Source organism: Grampus griseus, assembly GCF_964374135.1.
Source record: "Grampus griseus genome assembly, chromosome: 3".
NCBI lineage: Eukaryota > Metazoa > Chordata > Mammalia > Artiodactyla > Delphinidae > Grampus > Grampus griseus.
In genome coordinates this window covers 30017917-30030180 of record NC_139019.1, presented here as the reverse complement: position 1 = coordinate 30030180, position 12264 = coordinate 30017917, and the positions used below count along the sequence as shown (strand labels likewise).

Sequence of the window (12264 nt, the reverse complement as noted above, 5' to 3'; positions counted from 1 at the left end):
ACTATATAAAAAATTAGGAATATCTTTATGATAAAACCTTAAGAGAAAACAGGACTAGGTACATATATTTATACCGTAAATACATATTTAACCATAATTATATTCTATAAATATTTTTATTAAAAACATAGTAGGGAAAAACATAAAATATGAGATTATATTTTTTTTCCTATTTTCCAAATAGCATGTAGTTTTTTTTCCATACTGCTTCTATAATTAAAGGAAAAAAGAGAGGGAAAAGCTTTCGCTTTGAGATTCTTAAAATTTTTTAAGCTCTAAATCCCACAATTTAGCCTTACCTATCATACCAGCAAACTATAAGTAGTTTTGGTTCCCAAGAAAACTAAGGGAATGGAGAATGGCTGAAGTATGAAATTTTTATAAAGAACATTAAAATTTTGGTGGCTGTCGTCTAGTTGAAAACAGAATCACTAAAACCATATGATAATTAGCATAGGTGGCAACATGGCTCAAGATCAAGGTAGCATAGTAACAAGCATGTTGTAATCCCTAAGTCGTTTTAAATTCTAGTGTTTAGGCCCCCTCATCTCAATACTGAGGACAATGGCACTTTGACATAAGCTAAAAACCATGAATAATTGGAAACGACTGAAGAACTGTAATATCTCTCCCTTTCCCACCAACACCTCCCATGTCCTAATATGCATATCTGGATTATGCAGGTCATTTTATCCCTGAGCCTATTACATCGTCCCTTACCACTGAAGATGGAAGTCCAGAGCTAATACTTGAAATCAAAAGCAAAACTGGAGTGGGAATAAAAGAATAGAAAGAATTCAAAAACACTTCTGTACATAGATCTTCCTCTTATCCAGCTAAACAAACCTAATTATCCAAATACAAGTAGTTAAATTACACAATTCTTTGCTTTAAAGGCTGTCCTACCTTTTACGGGCTCAGTGTTCTCTTTCCTCTATCAAATTTGCTTAATATTTAGCAAGCCCCACCTATCTGCTGTCACTCCAATCAGTCCTGTATCTCAAAACTAAAATATAATTCAAATTCATGTATTCAACAATTGTTCGTTGAATGCTTACTATGTGCAAGCCACCACAACTCAATAACTAGGCAAGGTTCTTGGTCAGTCTTTGTAAACAGCCTTTGGATTGATCCCATTTTCTCAAAAACATGGCAATTAGCACTAGAACAAAATACAGCACCTATTATTTCTTTAGTTATAAATTCTAGATACAGTGAAGAAAATGTTTACTTCATTTTTCAAGGTAGCATCACATTTTAAGATGCCCTTCACAAGAGATACTTAGGGTTATTTAAATCAGTGACTCTAAGCATACCCTTCTGTTCAAACTGGGGAATAAGGAGATAACTTCTTATTCTAAGGAAGAAACATTGCAAGGTTATACAAAACCATGAGCAACAACCTCCTAACTCACAAACATGTAATACAGCTACAGTACATGTGACTCTTGCCATTAAAAATGTTTGCATGCCTAGCAACTGAACAGTATCATATCCCCACTGCATTTGCTTCTTTAGTTTTGTTACCTGCAATAAAAATGAAAATGTTATACAAGTAAACTTGCTTCCACAGTACAGGAAAGTCAATTAAAAGCCTTCCTTTGCTCCTACATTCTCATTTTCTTCTCAATTCAGACTCTGCGCCTGAACACATAAACATGCAGCATTTAAATGAACGTACACATCCATGAAATGTAGTGCTCTAAAAGTAAGGTATGGAAAGAAGACTGAGTTCAAACTGTTCTACTTGATACACTGGGTTCTAACGTAAGAAGTTCTGGATTTTAGATATGGAAATGGGTACAGAAAACATTGACATTTAAGCTATAAAACATGAAAGGTACTGAAAGTTACACCGTAATTTTAAATATCAGAGCCCAAGCATATGAGCAAAAAGTATCCTAACACTAAATACATCTTTCACAATTACCTCTAAATCTTTCCTAAAATGCTATAAATTATTCCATCCAACAAGCTGCACGTACACGCCCACTCTCAGAATCAAACTGTAAAGGAGGGATGGATTCAAGTGATATTCAGGGACGTGCTATGAATGGGTGAACAACTGGGTAAACAACTTGTTTGGAGATACACTAAAGAAGAAGGGTCAAGCATTATCACCAAGTTTCTAGTTTAGGCAACTTGAGTTAATGATGGGAACATTAACCTACTTCACATAGTTCTAAGAATACTTTTCCTTTTTGAGTGGGAGGGGATAAGGTTAGGGAAGAACTGACACATGAGTTCAGACTTCTACACTACTTTTGAATTTATAGTATTTATGGGACATCAGGAGGTGCCTGGTAAGACAGCTGGATCTGTCTCAGAAGAAAATTATATTCTGGAGAGAGATATGTGAGTCATCAGCATGTAAAATAAGTCAAATGAATAGATTAAATCAATAGGAAGAGAGAACAGAATGAAGGTTGAAGAACCACCTTGGGAATACCAATATTTAAGGAGTGCGCAGAGATGGAAGAGCTAGCAAAGAGTCTACAAATGAGACTGATATCCTTGCACCCAAGAGAGAAAGCGGTTTCAAAAAGGGAGGAGGGAGGGGGAACAAAATAGGTGGTCAAACAAAATAACTCTTTTTCATCATTATCTGCCCCAACTTTCAGGAAATAGCACTACTTCTCTAACTTTAAGGATTAGAGGAGAAGCGATGACTGTTCTTCACTATAACCTATGCTCTATTTTTAGTATAAACAGCAGTTTTATACTAAAGTGTAAACTCAATTTCTGGATAAGTTATCACTGCACCATTGTTCCAGTTTCTATGTGCTGTATGTTCAAAATACACGATGCTACCTATTTTAATTATGATGAAAAAGAGGGCAATGTCTATTTTACCTACTTGGTAGAGCAGCTAACCTAACAGAATTGACTAGTATAAATGCATGCCACTCAACAGTAATGTAAATTACAAGATTTTTGGAGTTGAGGGGTAAACATGGGCAAGTAAAATTATGTCCAATAATAAAGCAGCTGCAAAATCTGAGACAAATATCTAAAACTATTCAAAGTATTTTTGACAGGGTAGTACCAAAGTTAAAGAGTATATCAAATTCAATTTCAAAATTCAGATACCAACAAACTACTAATACAGGCAACAACATGGATGGATCTCAAAAGCCTTATGCTAAGTGAAAGAAACCAGACCCAGAAGCCTATATAAGTATGATTCCATTTACGTGACATTCTAGAAAATACACAACTACAGGGACAGAAATTAGATCTGGCTGCCAGGGGCTAGACTAGGGGTAGGAAACTGATTACAAAAGGATATAAGGGAACTTTGGGGGGTGATGGAAATATTATATGTCTTGATTAAGGCAGCAGTTGCAAGATAATGTTTGTCAAAACTCATCAAACTGTACAACGGCAATAGTGAATTTTATAGTGTAAATTATACCTCAATAAGTCTTACTTAAAAAAAATTCAGTCACCATATCACTATTATATTTAAACAGCATTTTTAATGTGCTGTAATGTATTTCTAATTATCTAAATTGTTATTATATATAATACTTAAATTAGCAAAGAAAACAAAAACTACAATAAACCAATCTTAAGCTTAAAACAAAGTATTTAGATACTTTCCCTCTTACAATAAATCCCAGTATCTTACTCTCAATTCTACTGCCCAAGGGAGCAAAACAAAAGCTCCTTCCTATGCTTTACAATCTTAACAGCTAAAAAAATAACTGTTTTAAGTTTTTCTTTGATTCTTTTAATACATAAGTTATGTGATGTATGTACTGATTGGGATATATGTAAATACTATCATATAGTTTAATTCTAATTAATCAGTTCAACAAAAATGTAGTGAATACCTATAGCACAGGACAAGCACTGCGATGGTGTTACAGACATAAACATGAAAATGTCTCCTTGCTCTCATAGAGCTGGTGGTTTAGTATGTCTGAAAAACATAGGAACAAATTATTTTATCAAGAGGTATAAGCAATAAACTGACAAATGCTATGAAATTAAATGGCCAGGGAAACTTAAACAAAAAAGGCCATGCCTTCTCTTTCTCCTTAAAAAAAAATTTCTGGTCCTTGAGCTGACGTTTTGAGAAGTAACACACCTCCAGAACAAAGTAAGAATGCTACCCTAGTATATATTTTCACAGTTAGTGTCAATGCTTTTTCACCAGCAATATTTTGAACTTATGAAGATCTCAGAATCTGAGGCCTTTTAAACTGCTCTAGGTTTCATTAACATTAAAAATATCACCTATATTCACCAAGCTGTGTAAAAATTTGCTTAGGGGGGGAGATAAAGATTGCACACTGACAGAGAGAGAAAGAGATACATAAGAAAAGGGAAACAGAATATTAGTAGAGTTAAATAAAAAGCATACTGCATATATGTCTTTCAGGATAACCTGGAGTAGGTTACAGCATGAATACTGGATTCTTAATTCTTTTCTCAAAGGGAAAAAAATGATAGCAGTAGCTTTTAGGCCATTACATTTCAACTTTCAACCTTAAGAGTTTTCTGAGACATAGGCAGAACCCTGGGAAAAAGATTATGTTATGTGCAACAATTTTTTAAGAACAGTACTTTTTTTTAATGGGAGTTAGGGCCAATATATACCCATGTAAAATTTCAATTTGGTCATTACCAAAGAAAAACTAAATTATGTATAGCCTATACTCAGATCATCAATTTCTTTACGTAGAAACTGGCAATCCTATCAGACAAAGAGAACTAAAAGCAGATTTTAAAATCCTGAAAGGGTTAAAATAGATAAGCAACAAGGATATACAGGATAGCACAGCGAATTATACCCATTATCTTATAATAACCTATAATGGAATATAATCTGCAAAAATACTGAATCAATATGGTGTACACCTAAAACTAATACAATATTGTAAATCAACTATACTTCAATTAAAAAAAAAACCAAATAAAATAAAACATAGCAAATATAGGAAAAAACCAAGCAAAACAACAAATAAAATAAAATCCCAAACGGGTTGCCAAGTAGCAGTGTTGAGAAAACTGAGTGTTGAAAAAACTCCTATTTCCTTACTAGGACTAATTTCAAGGACTTGTTTGTTTGTAAATAAAGAAATTAAATATACCATCATAAATATTAATATTTTTACAGTAAACTATAGTTTGAATTTTAATAATTCATTAGTGTTTCAAGCACTGTTAGTTTTTAACGTATCTAGAATCAATGACTATTTTTAAAAAACAGTACTTATGAAGTACACATGCATTTTATTGGCACAAGACTAAAGAATTGAGAGTATAAGTGACCCAAATGTGTTCATTCTAACGAAAAGGAATCCAGTATTTCAAAATTATGTCACAGCTTCTGAATTTCTCAGGAGAGGTAAAAGTATACAAAATTATTTAAATAAATAAATTAATCAATGTTGCTAATTCCATGTTTTTCCATCCTGTTAAAGTTTTTCCTTTCTGCCAAAAGGCAAATACATACAAAAGAAAATTTTTAAGAGTTTTGCTATATCATGTTAAATGTTACACAAACGTAAGATGGCAAAAAAATTTACCTACATTAATTATGTTAAAAATTTAGTGTATTCTTGAGACTATTTTTTAATGCTTAATGTTTTTATAAAAAATAATTCAAGAATCACAATATTATGAAAATAAAGTGGCTTTTCCACACTTTCAAAAAATACAGCATGCATTATATTTAACATCAATATTCTATTTAAATGCACATCTGTACATAGGAACATTTTGTATAGTGTAAAGTTAACAAGGTGTATTTTAAAAGACTGTAATCAGATAATGTATCAGCTATAACTGACCAAAAAACTTTAGAATTCCTCTTTTTAAGCCATAGGATAGCTTTATAAGCCACACAAGAAAAACAAGTCTCACTACTTTATAATCAAGCCTACTCTTTTTATCAAAAAAAAAAAACAAACAAAAGTATTATAAATCTTGAAGAGACAGAGTGGCAGAATGGAAAGAATAGAAGTTTTAGAATTAGACATATTTGAGTTGGGATCCTATCTCTAACACCTGCTAGAATTGCCACCTTGGACAGGTTATTAAACATGATGAGCTTCAACTTCCTTGTCTGTAAAACAAGAACATTATCACTAACCTCATTGGATAGTTGGGAGGTAATCACGATAAACAGTGTAGTGGTTAAGGGTGGTGGGTGAAGCATCAACTCCAGAGTCCTTTCTCCACTTTCTTCCACTTGTTAGCTGTATGACCTTAGTCACTTAATCATTCTATATCTCAGTTTTCTCAAATATCTTAGAGTAATAAATATAACCAAACTCATACTATACCTTGAAGAATTGAGAAAATCCATATAAAGCTCCTGGCACAGTTTTTGGCACATGGGAATCACTCAATAATATTACATATTACAAATGTAAGGCACTCAACACAATGCCTGACACAAAAAAGATCTTAAATCTTAGCTTTCCTAAGTTCTAAATTACTTTTTTACTGTCTCTAAAATTCAAATTCACCCCTGAAGATAAACGTATGCCATTAAGAATGAGAAAAAAATACTAGCTCAAGGTCTATAAAGGTATTCACTAAAAGAATCCCCATAAGAGTGTATGTAATGGCAACAGCTCTGGAATAAGTGCACAACTTCCCAAGCTGAGAACGTCAAAACAATCCACATTCTTTGGCTATATAAATACTGGAATTTTTAAAAAGTACCAGTCATACTAATTTATAGATTCATCTACTACAATACAAATTGGTCATATACATTTCTATGAATAAAATCACTCTAAAGCTCAATTTTCCCTTTCTAAAAAGATGCTCTGACAGTTTCAACTCAATATAAAAAACTTAAAAGAAGTAAAAAATTCAGATTAACAAACTCAAAATTACAATGTAAGACAGTAAAGATGTGCTGACTTCAAAATTATTGAAATTATTATTAATATATATAGCATATATAGTCTAGATTCTATTTTAGTTCTTTGCCTAAAGTACATAATTTCCTTGACTACATGACTTTTAAGTATTGATTCAACTGAGCAACTAAAGGATAATAATTAAGAATTTACTAAAACCAGAAATGTGGAATCCTAAGTCCTTAAGAACAAATATAAATCAGACTGATCATACTAATAAGACAATAGACAGTTTTCTGACATTTTCAGCCTCAGTTTCTTCATCTGTAAATTGTGGATGATAATTGTTTCTATTTCAGGAGCCTGTTAGAAGAATTAAATGAGGTAATATTGGGGGGGCATACACACGTTAACACAATTCCTGGCAAATAATAACCCCTCAAAATCTTACCTAGCTGGCAATGCTGTATCAAGAAATGATCTCTCCTAGTAATATGACTTTGGGAATAGAAAGAAACCTGCCTTAAAACATAATGCAATCTGACAAAACTCAATTCATTAAAACTGACTGCAGACTTGGTGTTTAAAATCGCATTTAAATCAATTAGAAACACTAAAATTCCACTCTAGTAGTTAAAAAACAGAATAAGAATAAAACTTTAAGGAGTCATTATTTACTACACATACAGTTAATTCACTTACACTCCTGAAGAGGGACATATGTAAATAAACTTAATCACCTGAACACCAAATATATACACACAAGGTCAAGATTTCTAATGTAAAAGTACTATTTTCATACCAGGAAAATACAAGCAAAAGACAAGTATCATATCTCTCTATGGAGATGAGAAAAGCACCTTGGACTCAGATAATTGAAAAAAATCACAAATGGTATCAGTGTCAGCACTGAGCAATACCTAGCTTCATGACCAAAGCTCACAGGTTTCTTACAGCAACATAATCTAATAAGAAACTACTAAGAGTCAGAGAATACCTAATCTCCCACTGAGTCACTACATGAATCTCTACAAATCATGTGGCCTCTGAGTTTTTCATCAAAAAATGGAAATCACGCTGGTCATTTACCTTGCAGGGAAATGAGAATATTTATGAATGAACTCAGGTCACCCTGAAAAAGGACTGACTTAAAAATACAGAGAATAATTATTGACATCTGCTAAAAATAGAAAAAAACTTTGTTCAAAAAGTATATTTTTAAATGATTTGTAAAAGCTACATAAGACCATACATTACCACCAAAGCCAACTTAGTATGCTCAGGATATTAAAGATGTCAACTAAACACTTAATTACCAGGCTTCTATAAAGTTCCTAGTCAGTAATTTCCTATTCGTTTTATGGCAAATAAATGTGATAAACGGAATTGAAGTTACATTTCTATGAAAAGAATTTTTATTTACCTCAGTCTTCCCAGTCACTTTATATAAAACTGAAATCTTACATTATTTAAAAAATTTCAGAATTACTTACAAATTATGCTTTTCCTAATAAGCAACAGAGTGCGGAAAGTTAAATGAAACTGTGTAAAACACAAACTCTTTAGTTTTTATTTACTCTTTATTATTAATTTTTACACCTTATTTTGGGAGAGTAAAAATAGCATAGAAGAGTATGTCAAAATATAACACAGATGGGTTCAAATGTTTCTATAGCAGTCTGATGATGAATTGGTACCAAAAAATTAAATATGAAATTAGTTTAGGAAGCCTTAGAAAATACATGTTTGAGTTGGGTAGCCTGGCTCCAAATAAAGAAAACTTCATGTTTGAATTGGTACAGCTTTGCTCATAATATTTTTGAAATTTAATAATGATCATTATGCAGAAAACCAAAACTAGGCTTACTACCATACTGAAAACTTTCACTTTTCATCCCCAAAGAGAATCTGAAATAGTCTTTCTTCGAAGATAACTCTTTTCTTCTTAAAGGTGGACGGTATTAATAATGATCCATAGCACAGGTTCAAAAGGCTTTCGAATAACTTTAGTAAACAAATTTGTTGAATGGCTTTCAAAAGGAAGCATCCAATATACTCATCTCAAAACACTAGAGTAATTATTTACTATTCAACTTTAATTTGATTTACTAGACTTTCATGATATACTTTAAAACTACTTTCTTTTCAAGTAATTATTATAAGTTACTGGTAACTCTGCAGACTCAAAAGAAACAATAAACCATACTGTTGAAATTTCTTCTAAGTATATTATGAAATATTTATCCTATAATATAACCAGCATTATAAGATTTCTGAAACACTTATAGTTGTTTCCTTTCGCTGAATTAAAAAAAAAAAATGGAAATACAAGATTAGCCACTGGTGACTATCCCGACCAATACAGGGGAGGTAGAGCAGACTATTCCTAATCTCTAGGGAAACACAAATTATTCCTTCCAACTAAGTTATCAAAAATGTAAAGTTCAAGTTTAGGTTTTACTCAAGTTTCACAATGTCTCCTTTAAAAATAATCTATTTAATCGGTTTGGACTAAACAAAAAATATTTTCAATGTAATTTAAAGAAATATTTATGGTATCTGAACGAAAGCTATCACACAACCTATATTACTTACAGATTACTAAATATGTAGAATTAGGAAAATAGGGTCTGATAAGAACTAATTCACTTTAATTCCAAGTCACAATAAAAAATCAGTCACATAAATAGATATCTAATATACTGATTTAAACATCTGTGTAAGAAAGCTCCCTTTAACTATATAAAACGCTAAAGATAAGTTGTTCTTGCTGATGAAAACTAAGCAAGCAGAACTCCTCTTTCCATTACCTTTAGTAGAAGTATGTTCATCCCTTGACATAGGTCTCAGTATTTTAAGTTGTAAAGACAATCGCAGGTTCATATAAGGGCCTTTTAAACATTTACATTGAAGCCCTTACCCCGCCTCCCACCCCCAAATCCTCCGCTTAAGAAGTGAACTGTTCCTACCTTCTGTATTCTCCCCCCCCTTCCCCAGCCCCCATTAGCGTGCCCCCCACCCAGTGTAGGCCTGAGGCCCTGTAGCAAACAGTGTCTAACAGGAGCAGGCAGCACAAAGACAGGAATGGGAGATTAGTGGGAGGGAGGGAGGCCGGGATTGGGGCTCAGCAGGAGCTTCAGGCTTTTTAAAATTCAAACTGCTCCCTGACCAATACAAATCACGGACACGCTACTGACTACTACACGGATTTATAGCATTAAAAACATGCCTCGTACGTGACAGCTATATTAACTTCACTCTTTTTAACATTTATCCATACGTTTGCAGGAAATGTGGAACAATTTATTTTAAGCAGAGGGCCAAACTCAAGAACAACCTTCAGAAAAGTTACTTCTACAATGACAATAATAATTCAATGAGACACAAAAAATTCGAACCAATGTTAACACCCACTAATAAAACAAGGGACTTTTTTGATCAGTGTTGCTTCATTTTAAGCAATGAAAGGTTTCCTTCAGTAACTATGAGACAAAGTATCAAAACAGTCTAACCCAGGTACATTTATTTTTCTGTGCAACTTGTATGGCTGAGGACTTTTAAACTGGTTTTTCCTTTATGCCAACCTACATTACCAACGCCTCCATAAGCAAGACCTAAACACTTAACTTATTTGTGAACTAGAATTTAAGATAGAACTGACCTTTTTCTCCAGCATTTACAGATACATTTGACCTATTAAAATGACACCTCTCTCATTACACAGTCAAACATCATGGGCACAAACAGCCAATGACAATCCTGGGACCTCAAGAAGATCTGCCCTGACATGAAAGGATGGCACCTTCTACATTTTTTTTTAACCTCCCAGGGATTTTAAGCATAACTTAATTTCCATCCTTCTAAAGAAAATTGGTTGTACCTGTATCTCAGCACAATTCTCAGAACATTTAAAAAATCTTTTTTAAGCTTCTACACGTTTAGATCAGGAAGTACCTAAGTGTGTTATGTATAATCGTTTAAAACTGTCCTTATACAACGCACACAAATATAAAGTGGCAGGGTAAACCTGTGAAGTACTTTATACTTGTCTTTGAATAAAAAGTCCATGTGCAACACACTGTCAAACAGCAACATAAAAGCTCTTTGCGTGGGTGGGGGTCATATGCAGTTGTCTACCACACTACGGGTTCCTATATGAAATATTCATGTGGACGACTTAATTCTTTTTAAAAAGAAAATGAGTCTTTATTAACTTTCCAACGTCCAAACAAGTTTTACACAGGAAAAGAATTACCACTGGATCCGTGTCTGAGTATTTACATTTGTCTCACTAACTGAAACTACTTCCTCCCTTCATGGGGTCACAGGGGGAAGAAGGGGGGTTGTTTGTTTCACTGGGACGTTCCCCACTCCCGGACCAGGAAAGTTGTAAATATGGGGACGGTCAAGGCACATTTGCTGTTAGTTGTATTGTTTCCGCCTCCTCACTAGCTACGGCTCTTCTCCCGGGCAAGGCCTGTCACCGACCAGCAGTAGCTCCGCTCAGCCCGAAGCTCTCCTAATCCCCGAGCTCAAGTAGATTCCGCTGGCCCGCGGCCTGCACTCTCCGCCGGGCCTACGCCTCCCCGGCCGCCCGGCAGGAGCCCAGTCCCCGCCACCGGAGCCGGCCGGGAGAGGGTACCAAACCACCGCCACCCAGGGCGGCTGCCACCAGAGAGGAGCGAACTCTAGACTCGCCCGTGGAGGAGACCTGGGGCCGCTAAGGAAACGGCGGGGAGGGGAGCGAGGAGGAGAGACGCTGAGGACCTGGCGCCGCCGCCGCCGCCGCCGAAATAAAGAGCAGGAATTTACCTGGGCGAATCGGCGTCTGAATCCAAGGGGAGGCCGAGGCCGCTGTGGCGAGAGACTATAATCCGGGCCGGGAGGGGGGGTGGCTACGGCTCCTCTTCCGTCTCCTCAGTGCGGGGAACATGTAGAGCCGGGGGGAGACCAGCCGAGAAGACAAATCGCTGCTTCTTCTTCCTCCTCCTCCTCCTTCTCCCACATAGAAACACTCACAAACACCCGACCGGGGGCCCGAGCTACCGGGGGGGCATCGCCGCCGGCCCGGGAACCAATCCTCCAGTCGGCGGGGGCGTCCCTCCCTGCGGCTTGGTGGTGTCGGGTGAGTCGGTACCGACGGAGGGAGGGGGGGGAGGGCGGGGGGGGAAGGAGCCCTGTGTGTGTGTCTCTCTCGTTTCGTCTCTCCCTCTCAGAACAAAATGCCGACCGGAAGTGCAGCTGCAGGAATGACTCCCTCCGCCGGCGCCAAACACTAACAACCACCCCCTCTTCCCCACTCCACTTCCGCCACCGCCGCGCCGCCGCCGCCACTTCGGTTCGCGTCTTCGGCTGCGCTGCACCGCACTGCCCGCTCCGCTCCGCTCCGCACCGCACCCGGGGCCGGGCGGCGGCCGGCAGCAAGGCGGCGGCGGCTCTC

At 36.0% G+C, this 12264-nt stretch overlaps 1 protein-coding gene across 3 annotated transcripts in view; it reads right to left on the bottom strand.

Annotated features, from left to right (window-relative positions):
• Window positions 1-11949, bottom strand: part of NIPBL (NIPBL cohesin loading factor) — a 190716-nt gene extending 178767 nt beyond the window's left edge. For all 3 annotated transcript variants that reach the window (XM_082650635.1, XM_082650636.1, XM_082650637.1), the window contains exon 1: window positions 11637-11949. The gene's annotated coding sequence lies outside the window, so the exon portion shown is untranslated. The remainder of the gene's footprint in view (window positions 1-11636) is intronic.
• Between the last annotated feature and the right edge of the window lie 315 nt (window positions 11950-12264).